At 38.4% G+C, this 23794-nt stretch overlaps 13 non-coding genes across 13 annotated transcripts; all 13 read right to left on the minus strand.

The window, feature by feature from the left end:
• Window positions 1–942: 942 nt before the first annotated feature.
• On the minus strand, window positions 943–1014 carry TRNAC-GCA (transfer RNA cysteine (anticodon GCA)). Its single transcript has one exon. It is a non-coding gene; the product is annotated as a tRNA-Cys (tRNA).
• Window positions 1015–2011: 997 nt separating this feature from the next.
• TRNAC-GCA (transfer RNA cysteine (anticodon GCA)) lies at window positions 2012–2083 on the minus strand. Its single transcript has one exon. It is a non-coding gene; the product is annotated as a tRNA-Cys (tRNA).
• A 1008-nt stretch (window positions 2084–3091) lies between these two features.
• TRNAC-GCA (transfer RNA cysteine (anticodon GCA)) lies at window positions 3092–3163 on the minus strand. The gene has a single exon. It is a non-coding gene; the product is annotated as a tRNA-Cys (tRNA).
• Window positions 3164–4160: 997 nt separating this feature from the next.
• Window positions 4161–4232, minus strand: TRNAC-GCA (transfer RNA cysteine (anticodon GCA)). The gene has a single exon. It is a non-coding gene; the product is annotated as a tRNA-Cys (tRNA).
• A 4225-nt stretch (window positions 4233–8457) lies between these two features.
• Window positions 8458–8529, minus strand: TRNAC-GCA (transfer RNA cysteine (anticodon GCA)). Its single transcript has one exon. It is a non-coding gene; the product is annotated as a tRNA-Cys (tRNA).
• Window positions 8530–10602: 2073 nt separating this feature from the next.
• Window positions 10603–10674, minus strand: TRNAC-GCA (transfer RNA cysteine (anticodon GCA)). The gene has a single exon. It is a non-coding gene; the product is annotated as a tRNA-Cys (tRNA).
• Window positions 10675–11679: 1005 nt separating this feature from the next.
• TRNAC-GCA (transfer RNA cysteine (anticodon GCA)) lies at window positions 11680–11751 on the minus strand. The gene has a single exon. It is a non-coding gene; the product is annotated as a tRNA-Cys (tRNA).
• A 2077-nt stretch (window positions 11752–13828) lies between these two features.
• TRNAC-GCA (transfer RNA cysteine (anticodon GCA)) lies at window positions 13829–13900 on the minus strand. The gene has a single exon. It is a non-coding gene; the product is annotated as a tRNA-Cys (tRNA).
• Window positions 13901–14897: 997 nt separating this feature from the next.
• Window positions 14898–14969, minus strand: TRNAC-GCA (transfer RNA cysteine (anticodon GCA)). The gene has a single exon. It is a non-coding gene; the product is annotated as a tRNA-Cys (tRNA).
• A 1008-nt stretch (window positions 14970–15977) lies between these two features.
• Window positions 15978–16049, minus strand: TRNAC-GCA (transfer RNA cysteine (anticodon GCA)). Its single transcript has one exon. It is a non-coding gene; the product is annotated as a tRNA-Cys (tRNA).
• Window positions 16050–17046: 997 nt separating this feature from the next.
• Window positions 17047–17118, minus strand: TRNAC-GCA (transfer RNA cysteine (anticodon GCA)). Its single transcript has one exon. It is a non-coding gene; the product is annotated as a tRNA-Cys (tRNA).
• Window positions 17119–22416: 5298 nt separating this feature from the next.
• On the minus strand, window positions 22417–22488 carry TRNAC-GCA (transfer RNA cysteine (anticodon GCA)). Its single transcript has one exon. It is a non-coding gene; the product is annotated as a tRNA-Cys (tRNA).
• Window positions 22489–23485: 997 nt separating this feature from the next.
• TRNAC-GCA (transfer RNA cysteine (anticodon GCA)) lies at window positions 23486–23557 on the minus strand. Its single transcript has one exon. It is a non-coding gene; the product is annotated as a tRNA-Cys (tRNA).
• Window positions 23558–23794: the final 237 nt, after the last annotated feature.

A 23794-nucleotide genomic window follows, 5' to 3' on the forward strand; every position in this document is an offset into this window, starting at 1 on the left:
CTCAGTTGGGCCACAAAGTACGAGCTTGAAACTGTGGAAAAGGAGTAGTTCTTAATATTATTAATTAAAGTAAAACGGGATCATTTAAAAAACAAAATGTATATGTTTAATTGTTATTTTATTTGAATAGGCAGTGGTCCATAGGACCAATATCTGTAATTAAAATGTTTGTTTTGAAACATTCTCAAAGAGGAAGAGGTTTTTACGAGACTACTTATCTTTGTGGATTGATTACCACAATCACTGATATGGTGGTGAAGTATGATTGTTTTGGGCCAAATTACGGTGAAAAAACATTTCTACATACCACTACAATTTGGTATTTGAAGGTACAACCAAACACCCATTTCATGTACCTTCGATTTAATACATCAGAAAAAGCTATTTTGTGTTCGCAAATGGCCTGGATTCTCAGACCAGCCTGCTTGCACCTGCAGCTAGGGTTCGTACATCTTGTACGTGGGCAGCGTTTTTTAGTAGAAAGTAAATAGATTATGCATTGCACAAAAATGAAGTGCTTCAAACAAACACATACTTTGTATGCACAGAGAAGAGGTGGAATACATGTAAGACTAAGGACACAGGTTAAATGAGGAATATATTGACTGCATTTCTGCCCACTTTTCTGTGCAATTTCTGTAGTGCGATCAAAGGAAGCACCAAACTGTAAAACAAAGTTGTCAATTGCTTTCATAGTCCATTACCTTTGTTTGGTGCTGTGAAAGGAAGAGCCAGATTCCAAAATAAATCAATGCTTTTTCAGACATTTCCCATACGGAATACCGAGCCCTGTATAAAAATGGATTTACTCTCAGGTTTTGAGCAGTGACATTGTAATGCTATTAAAGTGTAAGATCCAAGCGAACACTGACTCTGTCAATGATGATCCTAAGGGGTTTTATGAAAAGTCCCAGCTACAAACACAAGAACCAAAACAGGCTAAGGGGACCCCTGGATTTGAACCAGGGACCTCTTGATCTGCAGTCAAATGCTCTACCACTGAGCTATGTCCCCACCTGTTTGTGAGAGTCGGAATGAAAATATATCAGTACCTCATGAAAGAATGTGAGCATCATGCTCAGTTGGGCCGGAAAGTACAAGCTTGAAACTTTGGAACAGGAGAAGTAGTTCTTAATATTATTTATTGAAGGAAAACCGGATCGTTTAAAAAAAATATTTATATGTTTCATTGGTATTTTATTTGAACAGGCAGTGGTCCATAGGACCAATGCCTGTACATAAAATGCTTGTTTTGAAACATTCTCAAAGGGGAAGAGGTTTTTACGGGACGCCTTATCCTTTCGCGGATTGGTTACCACAATCACCGAGATGGTGGTGAAGTATGATTGTTTTGGGCCAAATAATGGACGAAAAACATTTCTACATACCACTGCAATTTGGTATTTGGAAGGTACACCCAAACGTCCCTTTCAAGTACCATCAATTTAATATATCAGAAAAGGCCATTTTGTGTTCGAAAATGGCCTGAGTCTTCGAGCCAGCCTTTTTTCTTCTGCAACGAGGGTTCATACATTTTGCACGTAGGCAGAGGTTTTAAGGAGAAATTAAATAGTTTCTACGTTGCACAAGAATGAAGTGCTTTAAACAAACACATATTTTGTATGACCAGAGGAGAGGAGGAATATATGTAAGACTGAGGACACAGGTTAAATGAGAAATAGATTGACTGCAGCGCTGCCGAGTATACTATGCCATTTCTTTAGTGCGCTACAAGGAAGCACCAAACTGTATAACACAGTTTTCAATTGTTTTCATAGTCATTCTCTTTGCTTGAAGCTGTGAAAGGAAGAGCCGGATTCCAAAATAAATCAATGATGTTTCAGAAAGTTCCCACGCCCTGTGTAAAAATGCATTTATTCCCAGGTTTTGAGCAGTGACACTGTAATGCTAATAAAGTATAAGATCCAACTGAACACTGACTCTGTCAATGGTGATCCAAAGGGATTTTATGAAAGATCCCAGCTACAAACACCAGAACCAAAATAGGTTTAGGGGACACCCGGATTTGAACCAGGGACCTCTTGATCTGCAGTCAAATGCTCTACCACTGAGCTATATCCCCAACTGTTTTCAAAGATCAGAATGACAATATATCAGTACATCATGAAAGAGTGAGAGGCTCAAGCTCAGTTGGGCCACACAGTACGAGCTTGAAACTGTGGAAAAGGAGAAGTAGTTCTTAATCTTATTAATTAAGGGAAAGCAGGATCATTTAAAAAACAAAATGTATATGTTTAATTGTTATTTTATTTGAATAGGCAGTGGTCCATAGGACCAATATCTGTAATTAAAATGTTTGTTTTGAAACATTCTCAATGAGGAAGAGGTTTTTACGAGACTACTTATCTTTGTGGATTGATTACCACAATCACTGATATGGTGGTGAAGTATGATTGTTTTGGGCCAAATTACGGTGAAAAAACATTTCTACATACCACTACAATTTGGTATTTGAAGGTACAACCAAACACCCATTTCATGTACCTTCGATTTAATACATCAGAAAAAGCTATTTTGTGTTCGCAAATGGCCTGGTTTCTCAGACCAGCCTGCTTGCACCTGCAACTAGGGTTCGTACATCTTGTACGTGGGCAGCGTTTTTTAGTAGAAAGTAAATAGATTATGCATTGCACAAAAATGAAGTGCTTCAAACAAACACATACTTTGTATGCACAGAGAAGAGGTGGAATACATGTAAGACTGAGGACACAGGTTAAATGAGGAATAGATTGACTGCATTTCTGACCACTTTTCTATGCAATTTCTGTAGTGCGATCAAAGGAAGCACCAAACTGTAAAACAAATTTGTCAATTGCTTTCATAGTCCATTCCCTTTGTTTGGTGCTGTGAAAGGAAGAGCCAGATTCCAAAATAAATCAATGCTTTTTCAGACATTTCCCATACGGAATACCGAGCCCTGTATAAAAATGCATTTACTCTCAGGTTTTGAGCAGTGACATTGTAATGCTATTAAAGTGTAATATCCAAGCGAACACTGACTCTGTCAATGATGATCCAAAGGGGTTTTATGAAAAGTCCCAGCTACAAACACAAGAACCAAAACAGGCTAAGGGGACACCTGGATTTGAACCAGGGACCTCTTGATCTGCAGTCAAATGCTCTACCACTGAGCTATGTCCCCACCTGTTTGTGAGAGTCGGAATGAAAATATATCAGTACCTCATGAAAGAGTGTGAGCATCATGCTCAGTTGGGCCGGAAAGTACAAGCTTGAAACTGTGGAACAGGAGAAGTAGTTCTTAATATTATTTATTGAAGGAAAACGGGATCGTTTAAAAAAAATATTTATATGTTTCATTGTTATTTTATTTGAACAGGCAGTGGTCCATAGGACCAATGCCTGTACATAAAATGCTTGTTTTGAAACATTCTCAAAGGGGAAGAGGTTTTTATGGGACGCCTTATCCTTTCGCGGATTGGTTACCACAATCACGGAGATGGTGGTGAAGTATGATTGTTTTGGGCCAAATAATGGACGAAAAACATTTCTACATACCACTGCAATTTGGTATTTGGAAGGTACACCCAAACGTCCCTTTCAAGTACCATCAATTTAATATATCAGAAAAGGCCATTTTGTGTTCGAAAATGGCCTGAGTCTTCGAGCCAGCCTTTTTTCATCTGCAACGAGGGTTCATACATTTTGCACGTAGGCAGAGGTTTTAAGGAGAAATTAAATAGTTTCTACGTTGCACAAGAATGAAGTGCTTTAAACAAACACATATTTTGTATGCACAGAGGAGAGGAGGAATATATGTAAGACTGAGGACACAGGTTAAATGAGAAATAGATTGACTGCAGCGCTGCCGAGTATACTATGCCATTTCTTTAGTGCGCTACAAGGAAGCACCAAACTGTATAACAAAGTTTTCAATTGTTTTCATAGTCATTCTCTTTGCTTGAAGCTGTGAAAGGAAGAGCCGGATTCCAAAATAAATCAATGATGTTTCAGAAAGTTCCCACGCCCTGTGTAAAAATGCATTTATTCCCAGGTTTTGAGCAGTGACACTGTAATGCTAATAAAGTATAAGATCCAACTGAACACTGACTCTGTCAATGGTGATTCAAAGGGACTTTATGAAAGATCCCAGCTACAAACACCAGAACCAAAATAGGTTTAGGGGACACCCGGATTTGAACCAGGGACCTCTTGATCTGCAGTCTAATGCTCTACCACTGAGCTATATCCCCAACTGTTTTCAAAGATCAGAATGACAATATATCAGTACATCATGAAAGAGTGAGAGGCTCAAGCTCAGTTGGGCCACAAAGTACGAGCTTGAAACTGTGGAAAAGGAGAAGTAGTTCTTAATATTATTAATTAAAGGAAAACAGGATCATTTAAAAAACAAAATGTATATGTTTAATTGTTATTTTATTTGAATAGGCAGTGGTCCATAGGACCAATATCTGTAATTAAAATGTTTGTTTTGAAACATTCTCAAAGAGGAAGAGGTTTTTACGAGACTACTTATCTTTGTGGATTGATTACCACAATCACTGATATGGTGGTGAAGTATGATTGTTTTGGGCCAAATTACGGTGAAAAAACATTTCTACATACCACTACAATTTGGTATTTGAAGGTACAACCAAACACCCATTTCATGTAAATTCGATTTAATACATCAGAAAAAGCTATTTTGTGTTCGCAAATGGCCTGGTTTCTCAGACCAGCCTGCTTGCACCTGCAACTAGGGTTCGTACATCTTGTACGTGGGCAGAGTTTTTAAGTAGAAAGTAAATAGATTATGCATTGCACAAAAATGAAGTGCTTCAAACAAACACATACTTTGTATGCATAGAGAAGAGGTGGAATACATGTAAGACTGAGGACACAGGTTAAATGAGGAATAGATTGACTGCATTTCTGCCCACTTTTCTATGCAATTTCTGTAGTGCGATCAAAGGAAGCACCAAACTGTAAAACAAAGTTGTCTATTGCTTTCATAGTCCATTCCCTTTGTTTGGTGCTGTGAAAGGAAGAGCCAGATTCCAAAAAAAATCAATGCTTTTTCAGACATTTCCCATACGGAATTCCGAGCCCTGTAAAAAATGCATTTACTCTCAGGTTTTGAGCAGTGACATTGTAATGCTGTTAAAGTGTAAGATCCAAGCGAACACTGACTCTTTCAATGATGATCCAAAGGGGTTTTATGAAAAGTCCCAGCTACAAACAGAAGAACCAAAACAGGCTTAGGGGACACCTGGATTTGAACCAGGGACCTCTTGATCTGCAGTTAAATGCTCTACCACTGATCTATGTCCCCACCTGTTTGTGAGAGTCGGAATGAAAATATATCAGCACCTCATGAAAGAGTGTGAGCATCATGCTCAGTTGGGCCGGAAAGTACAAGCTTGAAACTGTGGAACAGGAGAAGTAGTTCTTAATATTATTTATTGAAGGAAAACGGGATCGTTTAAAAAAAATATTTATATGTTTCATTGTTATTTTATTTGAACAGGCAGTGGTCCATAGGACCAATGCCTGTACATAAAATGCTTGTTTTGAAACATTCTCAAAGGGGAAGAGGTTTTTACGGGACGCCTTATCCTTTCGCGGATTGGTTACCACAATCACCGAGATGGTGGTGAAGTATGATTGTTTTGGGCCAAATGATGGACGAAAAACATTTCTACATACCACTGCAATTTGGTATTTGGAAGGTACACCCAAACGTCCCTTTCAAGTACCATCAATTTAATATATCAGAAAAGGCCATTTTGTGTTCGAAAATGGCCTGAGTCTTCGAGCCAGCCTTTTTTCATCTGCAACGAGGGTTCATACATTTTGCACGTAGGCAGAGGTTTTAAGGAGAAATTAAATAGTTTCTACGTTGCACAAGAATGAAGTGCTTTAAACAAACACATATTTTGTATGCACAGAGGAGAGGAGGAATATATGTAAGACTGAGGACACAGGTTAAATGAGAAATAGATTGACTGCAGCGCTGCCGAGTATACTATGCCATTTCTTTAGTGCGCTACAAGGAAGCACCAAACTGTATAACAAAGTTTTCAATTGTTTTCATAGTCATTCTCTGTGTTTGAAGCTGTGAAAGGAAGAGCCGGATTCCAAAATAAATCAATGATGTTTCAGAAAGTTCCCACGCCCTGTATAAAAATGCATTTATTCCCAGGTTTTGAGCAGTGACACTGTAATGCTAATAAAGTATAAGATCCAACTGAACACTGACTCTGTCAATGGTGATCCAAAGGGACATTATGAAAGATCCCAGCTACAAACACCAGAACCAAAATAGGGTTAGGGGACACCCGGATTTGAACCAGGGATCTCTTGATCTTCAGTCAAATGCTCTACCACTGAGCTATATCCCCAACTGTTTTCAAAGATCAGAATGACAATATATCAGTACATCATGAAAGAGTGAGAGGCTCAAGCTCAGTTGGGCCACAAAGTACAAGCTTGAAACTGTGGAAAAGGAGAAGTAGTTCTTAATATTATTAATTAAAGGAAAACAGGATCATTTAAAAAACTAAATGTGTATGTTTAATTGTTATTTTATTTGAATAGGCAGTGGTCCATAGGACCAATATCTGTAATTAAAATGTTTGTTTTGAAACATTCTCAAAGAGGTAGAGGTTTTTACGAGACTACTTATCTTTGTGGATTGATTACCACAATCACTGATATGGTGGTGAAAAATGATTGTTTTGGGCCAAATTACGGTGAAAAAACATTTCTACATACCACTACAATTTGGTATTTGAAGGTACAACCAAACACCCATTTCATGTACCTTCGATTTAATACATCAGAAAAAGCTATTTTGTGTTCGCAAATGGCCTGGTTTCTCAGACCAGCCTGCTTGCACCTGCAACTAGGGTTCGCACATCTTGTACGTGGGCAGCGTTTTTTAGTAGAAAGTAAATAGATTATGCATTGCACAAAAATGAAGTGCTTCAAACAAACACATACTTTGTATGCACAGAGAAGAGGTGGAATACATGTAAGACTGAGGACACAGGTTAAATGAGGAATAGATTGACTGCATTTCTGCCCACTTTTCTATGCAATTTCTGTAGTGCGATCAAAGGAAGCACCAAACTGTAAAACAAAGTTGTCAATTGCTTTCATAGTCCATTCCCTTTGTTTGGTGTTGTGAAAGGAAGAGCCAGATTCCAAAATAAATCAATGCTTTTTCAGACATTTCCCATACGGAATACCGAGCCCTGTATAAAAATCCACTTACTCTCAAGTTTTGAGCAGTGACATTGTAATGCTATTAAAGTGTAAGATCCAAGCGAACACTGACTCTGTCAATGATGATCCAAAGGGGTTTTATGAAAAGTCCCAGCTACAAACACAAGAACCGAAACAGGCTAAGGGGACATCTGGATTTGAACCAGGAACCTCTTGATCAGCAGTCAAATGCTCTACCACTGAGCTATATCCCCACCTGTTTGTGACAGTCGGAATGAAAATATATCAGTACCTCATGAAAGAGTGTGAGCATCATGCTCAGTTCGGCCGGAAAGTACAAGCTTGAAACTGTGGAACAGGAGAAGTAGTTCTTAATATTATTTATTGAAGGAAAACGGGATCGTTTAAAAAAAATATTTATATGTTTCATTGTTATTTTATTTGAACAGGCAGTGGTCCATAGGACCAATGCCTGTACATAAAATGCTTGTTTTGAAACATTCTCAAAGGGGAAGAGGTTTTTACGGGACGCCTTATCCTTTCGCGGATTGGTTACCACAATCACCGAGATGGTGGTGAAGTATGATTGTTTTGGGCCAAATGATGGACGAAAAACATTTCTACATACCACTGCAATTTGGTATTTGGAAGGTACACCCAAATGTCCCTTTCAAGTACCATCAATTTAATATATCGGAAAAGGCCATTTTGTGTTCGAAAATGGCCTGAGTCTTCGAGCCAGCCTTTTTTCATCTGCAACGAGGGATCATACATTTTGCACGTAGGCAGAGGTTTTAAGGAGAAATTAAATAGTTTCTACGTTGCACAAGAATGAAGTGCTTTAAACAAACACATATTTTGTATGCACAGAGGAGAGGAGGAATATATGTAAGACTGAGGACACAGGTTAAATGAGAAATAGATTGACTGCAGCGCTGCCGAGTATACTATGCCATTTCTTTAGTGCGCTACAAGGAAGCACCAAACTGTATAACAAAGTTTTCAATTGTTTTCATAGTCATTCTCTTTGCTTGAAGCTGTGAAAGGAAGAGCCGGATTCCAAAATAAATCAATGATGTTTCAGAAAGTTCCCACGCCCTGTGTAAAAATGCATTTATTCCCAGGTTTTGAGCAGTGACACTGTAATGCTAATAAAGTATAAGATCCAACTGAACACTGACTCTGTCAATGGTGATCCAAAGGGACTTTATGAAAGATCCCAGCTACAAACACCAGAACCAAAATAGGTTTAGGGGACACCCAGATTTGAACCAGGGACCTCTTGATCTGCAGTCAAATGCTCTACCACTGAGCTATATCCCCAACTGTTTTCAAAGATCAGAATGACAATATATCAGTACATCATGAAAGAGTGAGAGGCTCAAGCTCAGTTGGGCCACAAAGTACGAGCTTGAAACTGTGGAAAAGGAGTAGTTCTTAATATTATTAATTAAAGTAAAACAGGATCATTTAAAAAACAAAATGTATATGTTTAATTGTTATTTTATTTGAATAGGCAGTGGTCCATAGGACCAATATCTGTAATTAAAATGTTTGTTTTGAAACATTCTCAAAGAGGAAGAGGTTTTTACGAGACTACTTATCTTTGTGGATTGATTACCACAATCACTGATATGGTGGTGAAGTATGATTGTTTTGGGCCAAATTACGGTGAAAAAACATTTCTACATACCACTACAATTTGGTATTTGAAGATACAACCAAACACCCATTTCATGTACCTTCGATTTAATACATCAGAAAAAGCTATTTTGTGTTCGCAAATGGCCTGGTTCTCAGACCAGCCTGCTTGCACCTGCAACTAGGGTTCGTACATCTTGTACGTGGGCAGCGTTTTTTAGTAGAAAGTAAATAGATTATGCATTGCACAAAAATGAAGTGCTTCAAACAAACACATACTTTGTATGCACAGAGAAGAGGTGGAATACATGTAAGACTGAGGACACAGGTTAAATGAGGAATAGATTGACTGCATTTCTGACCACTTTTCTATGCAATTTCTGTAGTGCGATCAAAGGAAGCACCAAACTGTAAAACAAAGTTGTCAATTGCTTTCATAGTCCATTCCCTTTGTTTGGTGCTGTGAAAGGAAGAGCCAGATTCCAAAATAAATCAATGCTTTTTCAGACATTTCCCATACGGAATACCGAGCCCTGTATAAAAATGCATTTACTCTCAGGTTTTGAGCAGTGACATTGTAATGCTATTAAAGTGTAATATCCAAGCGAACACTGACTCTGTCAATGATGATCCAAAGTGGTTTTTTGAAAAGTCCCAGCTACAAACACAAGAACCAAAACAGGCTAAGGGGACACCTGAATTTGAACCAGGTACCTCTTGATCTGCAGTCAAATGCTCTACCACTGAGCTATTTCCCCACCTGTTTGTGAGAGTCGGAATGAAAATATATCAGTACCTCATGAAAGAGTGTGAGCATCATGCTCAGTTGGGCCGGAAAGTACAAGCTTGAAACTTTGGAACAGGAGAAGTAGTTCTTAATATTATTTATTGAAGGAAAACCGGATCGTTTAAAAAAAATATTTATATGTTTCATTGGTATTTTATTTGAACAGGCAGTGGTCCATAGGACCAATGCCTGTACATAAAATGCTTGTTTTGAAACATTCTCAAAGGGGAAGAGGTTTTTACGGGACGCCTTATCCTTTCGCGGATTGGTTACCACAATCACCGAGATGGTGGTGAAGTATGATTGTTTTGGGCCAAATAATGGACGAAAAACATTTCTACATACCACTGCAATTTGGTATTTGGAAGGTACACCCAAACGTCCCTTTCAAGTACCATCAATTTAATATATCAGAAAAGGCCATTTTGTGTTCGAAAATGGCCTGAGTCTTCGAGCCAGCCTTTTTTCATCTGCAACGAGGGTTCATACATTTTGCACGTAGGCAGAGGTTTTAAGGAGAAATTAAATAGTTTCTACGTTGCACAAGAATGAAGTGCTTTAAACAAACACATATTTTGTATGCACAGAGGAGAGGAGGAATATATGTAAGACTGAGGACACAGGTTAAATGAGAAATAGATTGACTGCAGCGCTGCCGAGTATACTATGCCATTTCTTTAGTGCGCTACAAGGAAGCACCAAACTGTATAACAAAGTTTTCAATTGTTTTCATAGTCATTCTCTTTGCTTGAAGCTGTGAAAGGAAGAGCCGGATTCCAAAATAAATCAATGATGTTTCAGAAAGTTCCCACGCCCTGTGTAAAAATGCATTTATTCCCAGGTTTTGAGCAGTGACACTGTAATGCTAATAAAGTATAAGATCCAACTGAACACTGACTCTGTCAATGGTGATCCAAAGGGACTTTATGAAAGATCCCAGCTACAAACACCAGAACCAAAATAGGTTTAGGGGACACCCGGATTTGAACCAGGGACCTCTTGATCTGCAGTCAAATGCTCTACCACTGAGCTATATCCCCAACTGTTTTCAAAGATCAGAATGGCAATATATCAGTACATCATGAAAGAGTGAGAGGCTCAAGCTCAGTTGGGCCACAAAGTACGAGCTTGAAACTGTGGAAAAGGAGTAGTTCTTAATATTATTAATTAAAGTAAAACGGGATCATTTAAAAAACAAAATGTATATGTTTAATTGTTATTTTATTTGAATAGGCAGTGGTCCATAGGACCAATATCTGTAATTAAAATGTTTGTTTTGAAACATTCTCAAAGAGGAAGAGGTTTTTACGAGACTACTTATCTTTGTGGATTGATTACCACAATCACTGATATGGTGGTGAAGTATGATTGTTTTGGGCCAAATTACGGTGAAAAAACATTTCTACATACCACTACAATTTGGTATTTGAAGGTACAACCAAACACCCATTTCATGTACCTTCGATTTAATACATCAGAAAAAGCTATTTTGTGTTCGCAAATGGCCTGGATTCTCAGACCAGCCTGCTTGCACCTGCAGCTAGGGTTCGTACATCTTGTACGTGGGCAGCGTTTTTTAGTAGAAAGTAAATAGATTATGCATTGCACAAAAATGAAGTGCTTCAAACAAACACATACTTTGTATGCACAGAGAAGAGGTGGAATACATGTAAGACTAAGGACACAGGTTAAATGAGGAATATATTGACTGCATTTCTGCCCACTTTTCTGTGCAATTTCTGTAGTGCGATCAAAGGAAGCCCCAAACTGTAAAACAAAGTTGTCAATTGCTTTCATAGTCCATTACCTTTGTTTGGTGCTGTGAAAGGAAGAGCCAGATTCCAAAATAAATCAATGCTTTTTCAGACATTTCCCATACGGAATACCGAGCCCTGTATAAAAATGGATTTACTCTCAGGTTTTGAGCAGTGACATTGTAATGCTATTAAAGTGTAAGATCCAAGCGAACACTGACTCTGTCAATGATGATCCTAAGGGGTTTTATGAAAAGTCCCAGCTACAAACACAAGAACCGAAACAGGCTAAGGGGACCCCTGGATTTGAACCAGGGACCTCTTGATCTGCAGTCAAATGCTCTACCACTGAGCTATGTCCCCACCTGTTTGTGATAGTCGGAATGAAAATATATCAGTACCTCATGAAAGAATGTGAGCATCATGCTCAGTTGGGCCGGAAAGTACAAGCTTGAAACTGTGGAACAGGAAAAGTAGTTCTTAATATTATTTATTGAAGGAAAACGGGATCGTTTAAAAAAAATATTTATATGTTTCATTGTTATTTTATTTGAACAGGCAGTGGTCCATAGGACCAATGCCTGTACATAAAATGCTTGTTTTGAAACATTCTCAAAGGGGAAGAGGTTTTTATGGGACGCCTTATCCTTTGGCGGATTGGTTACCACAATCACCGAGATGGTGGTGAAGTATGATTGTTTTGGGCCAAATAATGGACGAAAAGCATTTCTACATACCACTGCAATTTGGTATTTTGAAGGTACACCCAAACGTCCCTTTCAAGTACCATCAATTTAATATATCAGAAAATGCCATTTTGTGTTCGAAAATGGCCTGAGTCTGCGAGCCAGCCTTTTTTCATCTGCAACGAGGGTTCATACATTTTGCACGTAGGCAGAGGTTTTAAGGAGAAATTAAATAGTTTCTACGTTGCACAAGAATGAAGTGCTTTAAACAAACACATATTTTGTATGCACAGAGGAGAGGAGGAATATATGTAAGACTGAGGACACAGGTTAAATGAGAAATAGATTGACTGCAGCGCTGCCGAGTATACTATGCCATTTCTTTAGTGCGCTACAAGGAAGCACCAAACTGTATAACAAAGTTTTCAATTGTTTTCATAGTCATTCTCTTTGCTTGAAGCTGTGAAAGGAAGAGCCGGATTCCAAAATAAATCAATGATGTTTCAGAAAGTTCCCACGCCCTGTGTAAAAATGCATTTATTCCCAGGTTTTGAGCAGTGACATTGTAATGCTAATAAAGTATAAGATCCAACTGAACACTGACTCTGTCAATGGTGATCCAAAGGGACTTTATGAAAGATCCCAGCTACCAACACCAGAACCAAAATAGGTTTAGGGGACGCCAGGATTTGAACGAGGGGCCTCTTGATCTGCAGTCAAATGCTCTACCACTGAGCTATATCCCGATCTGTTTTCAAAGATCAGAATGACAATATATCAGTACATCATGAAAGAGTGAGAGGCTCAAGCTCAGTTGGGCCGGAAAGTACAAGCTTGAAACTTTGGAACAGGAGAAGTAGTTCTTAATATTATTAATTAAAGGAAAGCAGGATCATTTAAAAAACAAAATGTATATGTTTAATTGTTATTTTATTTGAATAGGCAGTGGTCCATAGGACCAATATCTGTAATTAAAATGTTTGTTTTGAAACATTCTCAATGAGGAAGAGGTTTTTACGAGACTACTTATCTTTGTGGATTGATTACCACAATCACTGATATGGTGGTGAAGTATGATTGTTTTGGGCCAAATTACGGTGAAAAAACATTTCTACATACCACTACAATTTGGTATTTGAAGGTACAACCAAACACCCATTTCATGTACCTTCGATTTAATACATCAGAAAAAGCTATTTTGTGTTCGCAAATGGCCTGGTTTCTCAGACCAGCCTGCTTGCACCTGCAACTAGGGTTCGTACATCTTGTACGTGGGCAGCGTTTTTTAGTAGAAAGTAAATAGATTATGCATTGCACAAAAATGAAGTGCTTCAAACAAACACATACTTTGTATGCACAGAGAAGAGGTGGAATACATGTAAGACTGAGGACACAGGTTAAATGAGGAATAGATTGACTGCATTTCTGACCACTTTTCTATGCAATTTCTGTAGTGCGATCAAAGGAAGCACCAAACTGTAAAACAAAGTTGTCAATTGCTTTCATAGTCCATTCCCTTTGTTTGGTGCTGTGAAAGGAAGAGCCAGATTCCAAAATAAATCAATGCTTTTTCAGACATTTCCCATACGGAATACCGAGCCCTGTATAAAAATGCATTTACTCTCAGGTTTTGAGCAGTGACATTGTAATGCTATTAAAGTGTAATATCCAAGCGAACACTGACTCTGTCAATGATGATCCAAAGGGGTTTTATGAAAAGTCCCAGCTACAAACACAAGAACCAAAACAGGCTAAGGGGACACCTGGATTTGAACCAGGGACCTCTTGATCTGCAGTCAAATGCTCTACCACTGAGCTATTTCCCCACCTGTGTGTGAGAGTCGGAATGAAAATATATCAGTACCTCATGAAAGAGTGTGAGCATCATGCTCAGTTGGGCCGGAAAGTACAAGCTTGAAACTTTGGAACAGGAGAAGTAGTTCTTAATATTATTTATTGAAGGAAAACCGGATCGTTTAAAAAAAATATTTATATGTTTCATTGGTATTTTATTTGAACAGGCAGTGGTCCATAGGACCAATGCCTGTACATAAAATGCTTGTTTTGAAACATTCTCAAAGGGGAAGAGGTTTTTACGGGACGCCTTATCCTTTCGCGGATTGGTTACCACAATCACCGAGATGGTGGTGAAGTATGATTGTTTTGGGCCAAATAATGGACGAAAAACATTTCTACATACCACTGCAATTTGGTATTTGGAAGGTACACCCAAACGTCCCTTTCAAGTACCATCAATTTAATATATCAGAAAAGGCCATTTTGTGTTCGAAAATGGCCTGAGTCTTCGAGCCAGCCTTTTTTCATCTGCAACGAGGGTTCATACATTTTGCACGTAGGCAGAGGTTTTAAGGAGAAATTAAATAGTTTCTACGTTGCACAAGAATGAAGTGCTTTAAACAAACACATATTTTGTATGACCAGAGGAGAGGAGGAATATATGTAAGACTGAGGACACAGGTTAAATGAGAAATAGATTGACTGCAGCGCTGCCGAGTATACTATGCCATTTCTTTAGTGCGCTACAAGGAAGCACCAAACTGTATAACAAAGTTTTCAATTGTTTTCATAGTCATTCTCTTTGCTTGAAGCTGTGAAAGGAAGAGCCGGATTCCAAAATAAATCAATGATGTTTCAGAAAGTTCCCACGCCCTGTGTAAAAATGCATTTATTCCCAGGTTTTGAGCAGTGACACTGTAATGCTAATAAAGTATAAGATCCAACTGAACACTGACTCTGTCAATGGTGATCCAAAGGGACTTTATGAAAGATCCCAGCTACAAACACCAGAACCAAAATAGGTTTAGGGGACACCCGGATTTGAACCAGGGACCTCTTGATCTGCAGTCAAATGCTCTACCACTGAGCTATATCCCCAACTGTTTTCAAAGATCAGAATGACAATATATCAGTACATCATGAAAGAGTGAGAGGCTCAAGCTCAGTTGGGCCACACAGTACGAGCTTGAAACTGTGGAAAAGGAGAAGTAGTTCTTAATCTTATTAATTAAAGGAAAGCAGGATCATTTAAAAAACAAAATGTATATGTTTAATTGTTATTTTATTTGAATAGGCAGTGGTCCATAGGACCAATATCTGTAATTAAAATGTTTGTTTTGAAACATTCTCAATGAGGAAGAGGTTTTTACGAGACTACTTATCTTTGTGGATTGATTACCACAATCACTGATATGGTGGTGAAGTATGATTGTTTTGGGCCAAATTACGGTGAAAAAACATTTCTACATACCACTACAATTTGGTATTTGAAGGTACAACCAAACACCCATTTCATGTACCTTCGATTTAATACATCAGAAAAAGCTATTTTGTGTTCGCAAATGGCCTGGTTTCTCAGACCAGCCTGCTTGCACCTGCAACTAGGGTTCGTACATCTTGTACGTGGGCAGCGTTTTTTAGTAGAAAGTAAATAGATTATGCATTGCACAAAAATGAAGTGCTTCAAACAAACACATACTTTGTATGCACAGAGAAGAGGTGGAATACATGTAAGACTGAGGACACAGGTTAAATGAGGAATAGATTGACTGCATTTCTGACCACTTTTCTATGCAATTTCTGTAGTGCGATCAAAGGAAGCACCAAACTGTAAAACAAATTTGTCAATTGCTTTCATAGTCCATTCCCTTTGTTTGGTGCTGTGAAAGGAAGAGCCAGATTCCAAAATAAATCAATGCTTTTTCAGACATTTCCCATACGGAATACCGAGCCCTGTATAAAAATGCATTTACTCTCAGGTTTTGAGCAGTGACATTGTAATGCTATTAAAGTGTAATATCCAAGCGAACACTGACTCTGTCAATGATGATCCAAAGGGGTTTTATGAAAAGTCCCAGCTACAAACACAAGAACCAAAACAGGCTAAGGGGACACCTGGATTTGAACCAGGGACCTCTTGATCTGCAGTCAAATGCTCTACCACTGAGCTATGTCCCCACCTGTTTGTGAGAGTCGGAATGAAAATATATCAGTACCTCATGAAAGAGTGTGAGCATCATGCTCAGTTGGGCCGGAAAGTACAAGCTTGAAACTGTGGAACAGGAGAAGTAGTTCTTAATATTATTTATTGAAGGAAAACGGGATCGTTTAAAAAAAATATTTATATGTTTCATTGTTATTTTATTTGAACAGGCAGTGGTCCATAGGACCAATGCCTGTACATAAAATGCTTGTTTTGAAACATTCTCAAAGGGGAAGAGGTTTTTATGGGACGCCTTATCCTTTCGCGGATTGGTTACCACAATCACGGAGATGGTGGTGAAGTATGATTGTTTTGGGCCAAATAATGGACGAAAAACATTTCTACATACCACTGCAATTTGGTATTTGGAAGGTACACCCAAACGTCCCTTTCAAGTACCATCAATTTAATATATCAGAAAAGGCCATTTTGTGTTCGAAAATGGCCTGAGTCTTCGAGCCAGCCTTTTTTCATCTGCAACGAGGGTTCATACATTTTGCACGTAGGCAGAGGTTTTAAGGAGAAATTAAATAGTTTCTACGTTGCACAAGAATGAAGTGCTTTAAACAAACACATATTTTGTATGCACAGAGGAGAGGAGGAATATATGTAAGACTGAGGACACAGGTTAAATGAGAAATAGATTGACTGCAGCGCTGCCGAGTATACTATGCCATTTCTTTAGTGCGCTACAAGGAAGCACCAAACTGTATAACAAAGTTTTCAATTGTTTTCATAGTCATTCTCTTTGCTTGAAGCTGTGAAAGGAAGAGCCGGATTCCAAAATAAATCAATGATGTTTCAGAAAGTTCCCACGCCCTGTGTAAAAATGCATTTATTCCCAGGTTTTGAGCAGTGACACTGTAATGCTAATAAAGTATAAGATCCAACTGAACACTGACTCTGTCAATGGTGATTCAAAGGGACTTTATGAAAGATCCCAGCTACAAACACCAGAACCAAAATAGGTTTAGGGGACACCCGGATTTGAACCAGGGACCTCTTGATCTGCAGTCTAATGCTCTACCACTGAGCTATATCCCCAACTGTTTTCAAAGATCAGAATGACAATATATCAGTACATCATGAAAGAGTGAGAGGCTCAAGCTCAGTTGGGCCACAAAGTACGAGCTTGAAACTGTGGAAAAGGAGAAGTAGTTCTTAATATTATTAATTAAAGGAAAACAGGATCATTTAAAAAACAAAATGTGTATGTTTAATTGTTATTTTATTTGAATAGGCAGTGGTCCATAGGACCAATATCTGTAATTAAAATGTTTGTTTTGAAACATTCTCAAAGAGGAAGAGGTTTTTACGAGACTACTTATCTTTGTGGATTGATTACCACAATCACTGATATGGTGGTGAAGTATGATTGTTTTGGGCCAAATTACGGTGAAAAAACATTTCTACATACCACTACAATTTGGTATTTGAAGGTACAACCAAACACCCATTTCATGTAAATTCGATTTAATACATCAGAAAAAGCTATTTTGTGTTCGCAAATGGCCTGGTTTCTCAGACCAGCCTGCTTGCACCTGCAACTAGGGTTCGTACATCTTGTACGTGGGCAGAGTTTTTAAGTAGAAAGTAAATAGATTATGCATTGCACAAAAATGAAGTGCTTCAAACAAACACATACTTTGTATGCATAGAGAAGAGGTGGAATACATGTAAGACTGAGGACACAGGTTAAATGAGGAATAGATTGACTGCATTTCTGCCCACTTTTCTATGCAATTTCTGTAGTGCGATCAAAGGAAGCACCAAACTGTAAAACAAAGTTGTCAATTGCTTTCATAGTCCATTCCCTTTGTTTGGTGCTGTGAAAGGAAGAGCCAGATTCCAAAAAAAATCAATGCTTTTTCAGACATTTCCCATACGGAATTCCGAGCCCTGTAAAAAATGCATTTACTCTCAGGTTTTGAGCAGTGACATTGTAATGCTGTTAAAGTGTAAGATCCAAGCGAACACTGACTCTTTCAATGATGATCCAAAGGGGTTTTATGAAAAGTCCCAGCTACAAACAGAAGAACCAAAACAGGCTTAGGGGACACCTGGATTTGAACCAGGGACCTCTTGATCTGCAGTTAAATGCTCTACCACTGATCTATGTCCCCACCTGTTTGTGAGAGTCGGAATGAAAATATATCAGCACCTCATGAAAGAGTGTGAGCATCATGCTCAGTTGGGCCGGAAAGTACAAGCTTGAAACTGTGGAACAGGAGAAGTAGTTCTTAATATTATTTATTGAAGGAAAACGGGATCGTTTAAAAAAAATATTTATATGTTTCATTGTTATTTTATTTGAACAGGCAGTGGTCCATAGGACCAATGCCTGTACATAAAATGCTTGTTTTGAAACATTCTCAAAGGGGAAGAGGTTTTTACGGGACGCCTTATCCTTTCGCGGATTGGTTACCACAATCACCGAGATGGTGGTGAAGTATGATTGTTTTGGGCCAAATGATGGACGAAAAACATTTCTACATACCACTGCAATTTGGTATTTGGAAGGTACACCCAAACGTCCCTTTCAAGTACCATCAATTTAATATATCAGAAAAGGCCATTTTGTGTTCGAAAATGGCCTGAGTCTTCGAGCCAGCCTTTTTTCATCTGCAACGAGGGTTCATACATTTTGCACGTAGGCAGAGGTTTTAAGGAGAAATTAAATAGTTTCTACGTTGCACAAGAATGAAGTGCTTTAAACAAACACATATTTTGTATGCACAGAGGAGAGGAGGAATATATGTAAGACTGAGGACACAGGTTAAATGAGAAATAGATTGACTGCAGCGCTGCCGAGTATACTATGCCATTTCTTTAGTGCGCTACAAGGAAGCACCAAACTGTATAACAAAGTTTTCAATTGTTTTCATAGTCATTCTCTGTGTTTGAAGCTGTGAAAGGAAGAGCCGGATTCCAAAATAAATCAATGATGTTTCAGAAAGTTCCCACGCCCTGTATAAAAATGCATTTATTCCCAGGTTTTGAGCAGTGACACTGTAATGCTAATAAAGTATAAGATCCAACTGAACACTGACTCTGTCAATGGTGATCCAAAGGGACATTATGAAAGATCCCAGCTACAAACACCAGAACCAAAATAGGGTTAGGGGACACCCGGATTTGAACCAGGGATCTCTTGATCTTCAGTCAAATGCTCTACCACTGAGCTATATCCCCAACTGTTTTCAAAGATCAGAATGACAATATATCAGTACATCATGAAAGAGTGAGAGGCTCAAGCTCAGTTGGGCCACAAAGTACAAGCTTGAAACTGTGGAAAAGGAGAAGTAGTTCTTAATATTATTAATTAAAGGAAAACAGGATCATTTAAAAAACTAAATGTGTATGTTTAATTGTTATTTTATTTGAATAGGCAGTGGTCCATAGGACCAATATCTGTAATTAAAATGTTTGTTTTGAAACATTCTCAAAGAGGTAGAGGTTTTTACGAGACTACTTATCTTTGTGGATTGATTACCACAATCACTGATATGGTGGTGAAAAATGATTGTTTTGGGCCAAATTACGGTGAAAAAACATTTCTACATACCACTACAATTTGGTATTTGAAGGTACAACCAAACACCCATTTCATGTACCTTCGATTTAATACATCAGAAAAAGCTATTTTGTGTTCGCAAATGGCCTGGTTTCTCAGACCAGCCTGCTTGCACCTGCAACTAGGGTTCGCACATCTTGTACGTGGGCAGCGTTTTTTAGTAGAAAGTAAATAGATTATGCATTGCACAAAAATGAAGTGCTTCAAACAAACACATACTTTGTATGCACAGAGAAGAGGTGGAATACATGTAAGACTGAGGACACAGGTTAAATGAGGAATAGATTGACTGCATTTCTGCCCACTTTTCTATGCAATTTCTGTAGTGCGATCAAAGGAAGCACCAAACTGTAAAACAAAGTTGTCAATTGCTTTCATAGTCCATTCCCTTTGTTTGGTGTTGTGAAAGGAAGAGCCAGATTCCAAAATAAATCAATGCTTTTTCAGACATTTCCCATACGGAATACCGAGCCCTGTATAAAAATCCACTTACTCTCAAGTTTTGAGCAGTGACATTGTAATGCTATTAAAGTGTAAGATCCAAGCGAACACTGACTCTGTCAATGATGATCCAAAGGGGTTTTATGAAAAGTCCCAGCTACAAACACAAGAACCGAAACAGGCTAAGGGGACATCTGGATTTGAACCAGGAACCTCTTGATCAGCAGTCAAATGCTCTACCACTGAGCTATATCCCCACCTGTTTGTGACAGTCGGAATGAAAATATATCAGTACCTCATGAAAGAGTGTGAGCATCATGCTCAGTTCGGCCGGAAAGTACAAGCTTGAAACTGTGGAACAGGAGAAGTAGTTCTTAATATTATTTATTGAAGGAAAACGGGATCGTTTAAAAAAAATATTTATATGTTTCATTGTTATTTTATTTGAACAGGCAGTGGTCCATAGGACCAATGCCTGTACATAAAATGCTTGTTTTGAAACATTCTCAAAGGGGAAGAGGTTTTTACGGGACGCCTTATCCTTTCGCGGATTGGTTACCACAATCACCGAGATGGTGGTGAAGTATGATTGTTTTGGGCCAAATGATGGACGAAAAACATTTCTACATACCACTGCAATTTGGTATTTGGAAGGTACACCCAAATGTCCCTTTCAAGTACCATCAATTTAATATATCGGAAAAGGCCATTTTGTGTTCGAAAATGGCCTGAGTCTTCGAGCCAGCCTTTTTTCATCTGCAACGAGGGATCATACATTTTGCACGTAGGCAGAGGTTTTAAGGAGAAATTAAATAGTTTCTACGTTGCACAAGAATGAAGTGCTTTAAACAAACACATATTTTGTATGCACAGAGGAGAGGAGGAATATATGTAAGACTGAGGACACAGGTTAAATGAGAAATAGATTGACTGCAGCGCTGCCGAGTATACTATGCCATTTCTTTAGTGCGCTACAAGGAAGCACCAAACTGTATAACAAAGTTTTCAATTGTTTTCATAGTCATTCTCTTTGCTTGAAGCTGTGAAAGGAAGAGCCGGATTCCAAAATAAATCAATGATGTTTCAGAAAGTTCCCAAGCCCTGTGTAAAAATGCATTTATTCCCAGGTTTTGAGCAGTGACACTGTAATGCTAATAAAGTATAAGATCCAACTGAACACTGACTCTGTCAATGGTGATCCAAAGGGACTTTATGAAAGATCCCAGCTACAAACACCAGAACCAAAATAGGTTTAGGGGACACCTGGATTTGAACCAGGGATCTCTTGAGATGCAGTCAAATGCTCTACCACTGAGCTATATCACCAACTATTTTCAAAGATCAGAATGGCAATATATCAGTACATCATGAAAGCGTGAGAGGCTCAAGCTCAGTTGGGCCACAAAGTACGAGCTTGAAACTGTGGAAAAGGAGTAGTTCTTAATATTATTAATTAAAGTAAAACGGGATCATTTAAAAAACAAAATGTATATGTTTAATTGTTATTTTATTTGAATAGGCAGTGGTCCATAGGACCAATATCTGTAATTAAAATGTTTGTTTTGAAACATTCTCAAAGAGGAAGAGGTTTTTACGAGACTACTTATCTTTGTGGATTGATTACCACAATCACTGATATGGTGGTGAAGTATGATTGTTTTGGGCCAAATTACGGTGAAAAAACATTTCTACATACCACTACAATTTGGTATTTGAAGGTACAACCAAACACCCATTTCATGTACCTTCGATTTAATATATCAGAAAAAGCTATTTTGTGTTCGCAAATGGCCTGGTTTCTCAGACCAGCCTGCTTGCACCTGCAACTAGGGTTCGTACATCTTGTACGTGGGCAGCGTTTTTTTGTAGAAAGTAAATAGATTATGCATTGCACAAAAATGAAGTGCTTCAAACAAACACATACTTTATATGCACAAAGAAGAGGTGGAATACATGTAAGACTGAGGACACAGGTTAAATGAGGAATAGATTGACTGCATTTCTGCCCACTTTTCTATGCAATTTCTGTAGTGCGATCAAAGGAAGCACCAAACTGTAAAAAGTTGTCAATTGCTTTCATAGTCCATTCCCTCTGTTTGGTGCTGTGAAAGGAAGAGCCAGATTCCAAAATAAATCAATGCTTTTTCAGACATTTCCCATACGGAATACCGAGCCCTGTATAAAATGCATTTACTCTCAGATTTTGAGCAGTGACATTGTAATGCTGTTAAAGTGTAAGATCCAAGCGAACACTGACTCTTTCAATGATGATCCAAAGGGGTTTTATGAAAAGTCCCAGCTACAAACACAAGAACCAAAACAGGGTAAGGGGACACCTGGATTTGAACCAGGGACCTCTTGATCTGCAGTCAAATGCTCTACCACTGAGCTATGTCCCCACCTGTTTGTGAGAGTCGGAATGAAAATATATCAGTACCTCATGAAAGAGTGTGAGCATCATGCTCAGTTGGGCCGGAAAGTACAAGCTTGAAACTGTGGAACAGGAGAAGTAGTTCTTAATATTATTTATTGAAGGAAAACGGGATCGTTTAAAAAAAATATTTATATGTTTCATTGTTATTTTATTTGAACAGGCAGTGGTCCATAGGACCAATGCCTGTACATAAAATGCTTGTTTTGAAACATTCTCAAAGGGGAAGAGGTTTTTATGGGACGCCTTATCCTTTCGCGGATTGGTTACCACAATCACCAAGATGGTGGTGAAGTATGATTGTTTTGGGCCAAATAATGGCCGAAAAACATTTCTACATACCACTGCAATTTGGTATTTGGAAGGTACACCCAAACGTCCCTTTCAAGTACCATCAATTTAATATATCAGAAAAGGCCATTTTGTGTTCGAAAATGGCCTGAGTCTTCGAGCCAGCCTTTTTTCATCTGCAACGAGGGTTCATACATTTTGCACGTAGGCAGAGGTTTTAAGGAGAAATTAAATAGTTTCTACGTTGCACAAGAATGAAGTGCTTTAAACAAACACATATTTTGTATGCACAGAGGAGAGGAGGAATATATGTAAGACTGAGGACACAGGTTAAATGAGAAATAGATTGACTGCAGCGCTGCCGAGTATACTATGCCATTTCTTTAGTGCGCTACAAGGAAGCACCAAACTGTATAACAAAGTTTTCAATTGTTTTCATAGTCATTCACTTTGCTTGAAGCTGTGAAAGGAAGAGCCGGATTCCAAAATAAATCAATGATGTTTCAGAAAGTTCCCACGCCCTGTGTAAAAATGGATTTATTCCCAGGTTTTGAGCAGTGACACTGTAATGCTAATAAAGTATAAGATCCAACTGAACACTGACTCTGTCAATGGTGATCCAAAGGGACTTTATGAAAGATCCCAGCTACAAACACCAGAACCAAAATGGGATTAGGGGATACCCGGATTTGAACCAGGGACCTCTTGATCTGCAGTCAAATGCTCTACCACTGAGCTATATCCCCAACTGTTTTCAAAGATCAGAATGACAATATATCAGTACATCATGAAAGAGTGAGAGGCTCAAGCTCAGTTGGGCCACAAAGTACGAGCTTGAAACTGTGGAAAAGGAGAAGTAGTCTTAATATTATTTATTAAAGGAAAACAGGATCATTTAAAAAACAAAATGTATATGTTTAATTGTTATTTTATTTGAATAGGCAGTGGTCCATAGGACCAATATCTGTAATTAAAATGTTTGT

The sequence above is a fragment of the Triturus cristatus genome, chromosome 4_1 (genome assembly GCF_964204655.1).
Source record: "Triturus cristatus chromosome 4_1, aTriCri1.1, whole genome shotgun sequence".
Taxonomy (NCBI): Eukaryota; Metazoa; Chordata; class Amphibia; order Caudata; family Salamandridae; genus Triturus; species Triturus cristatus.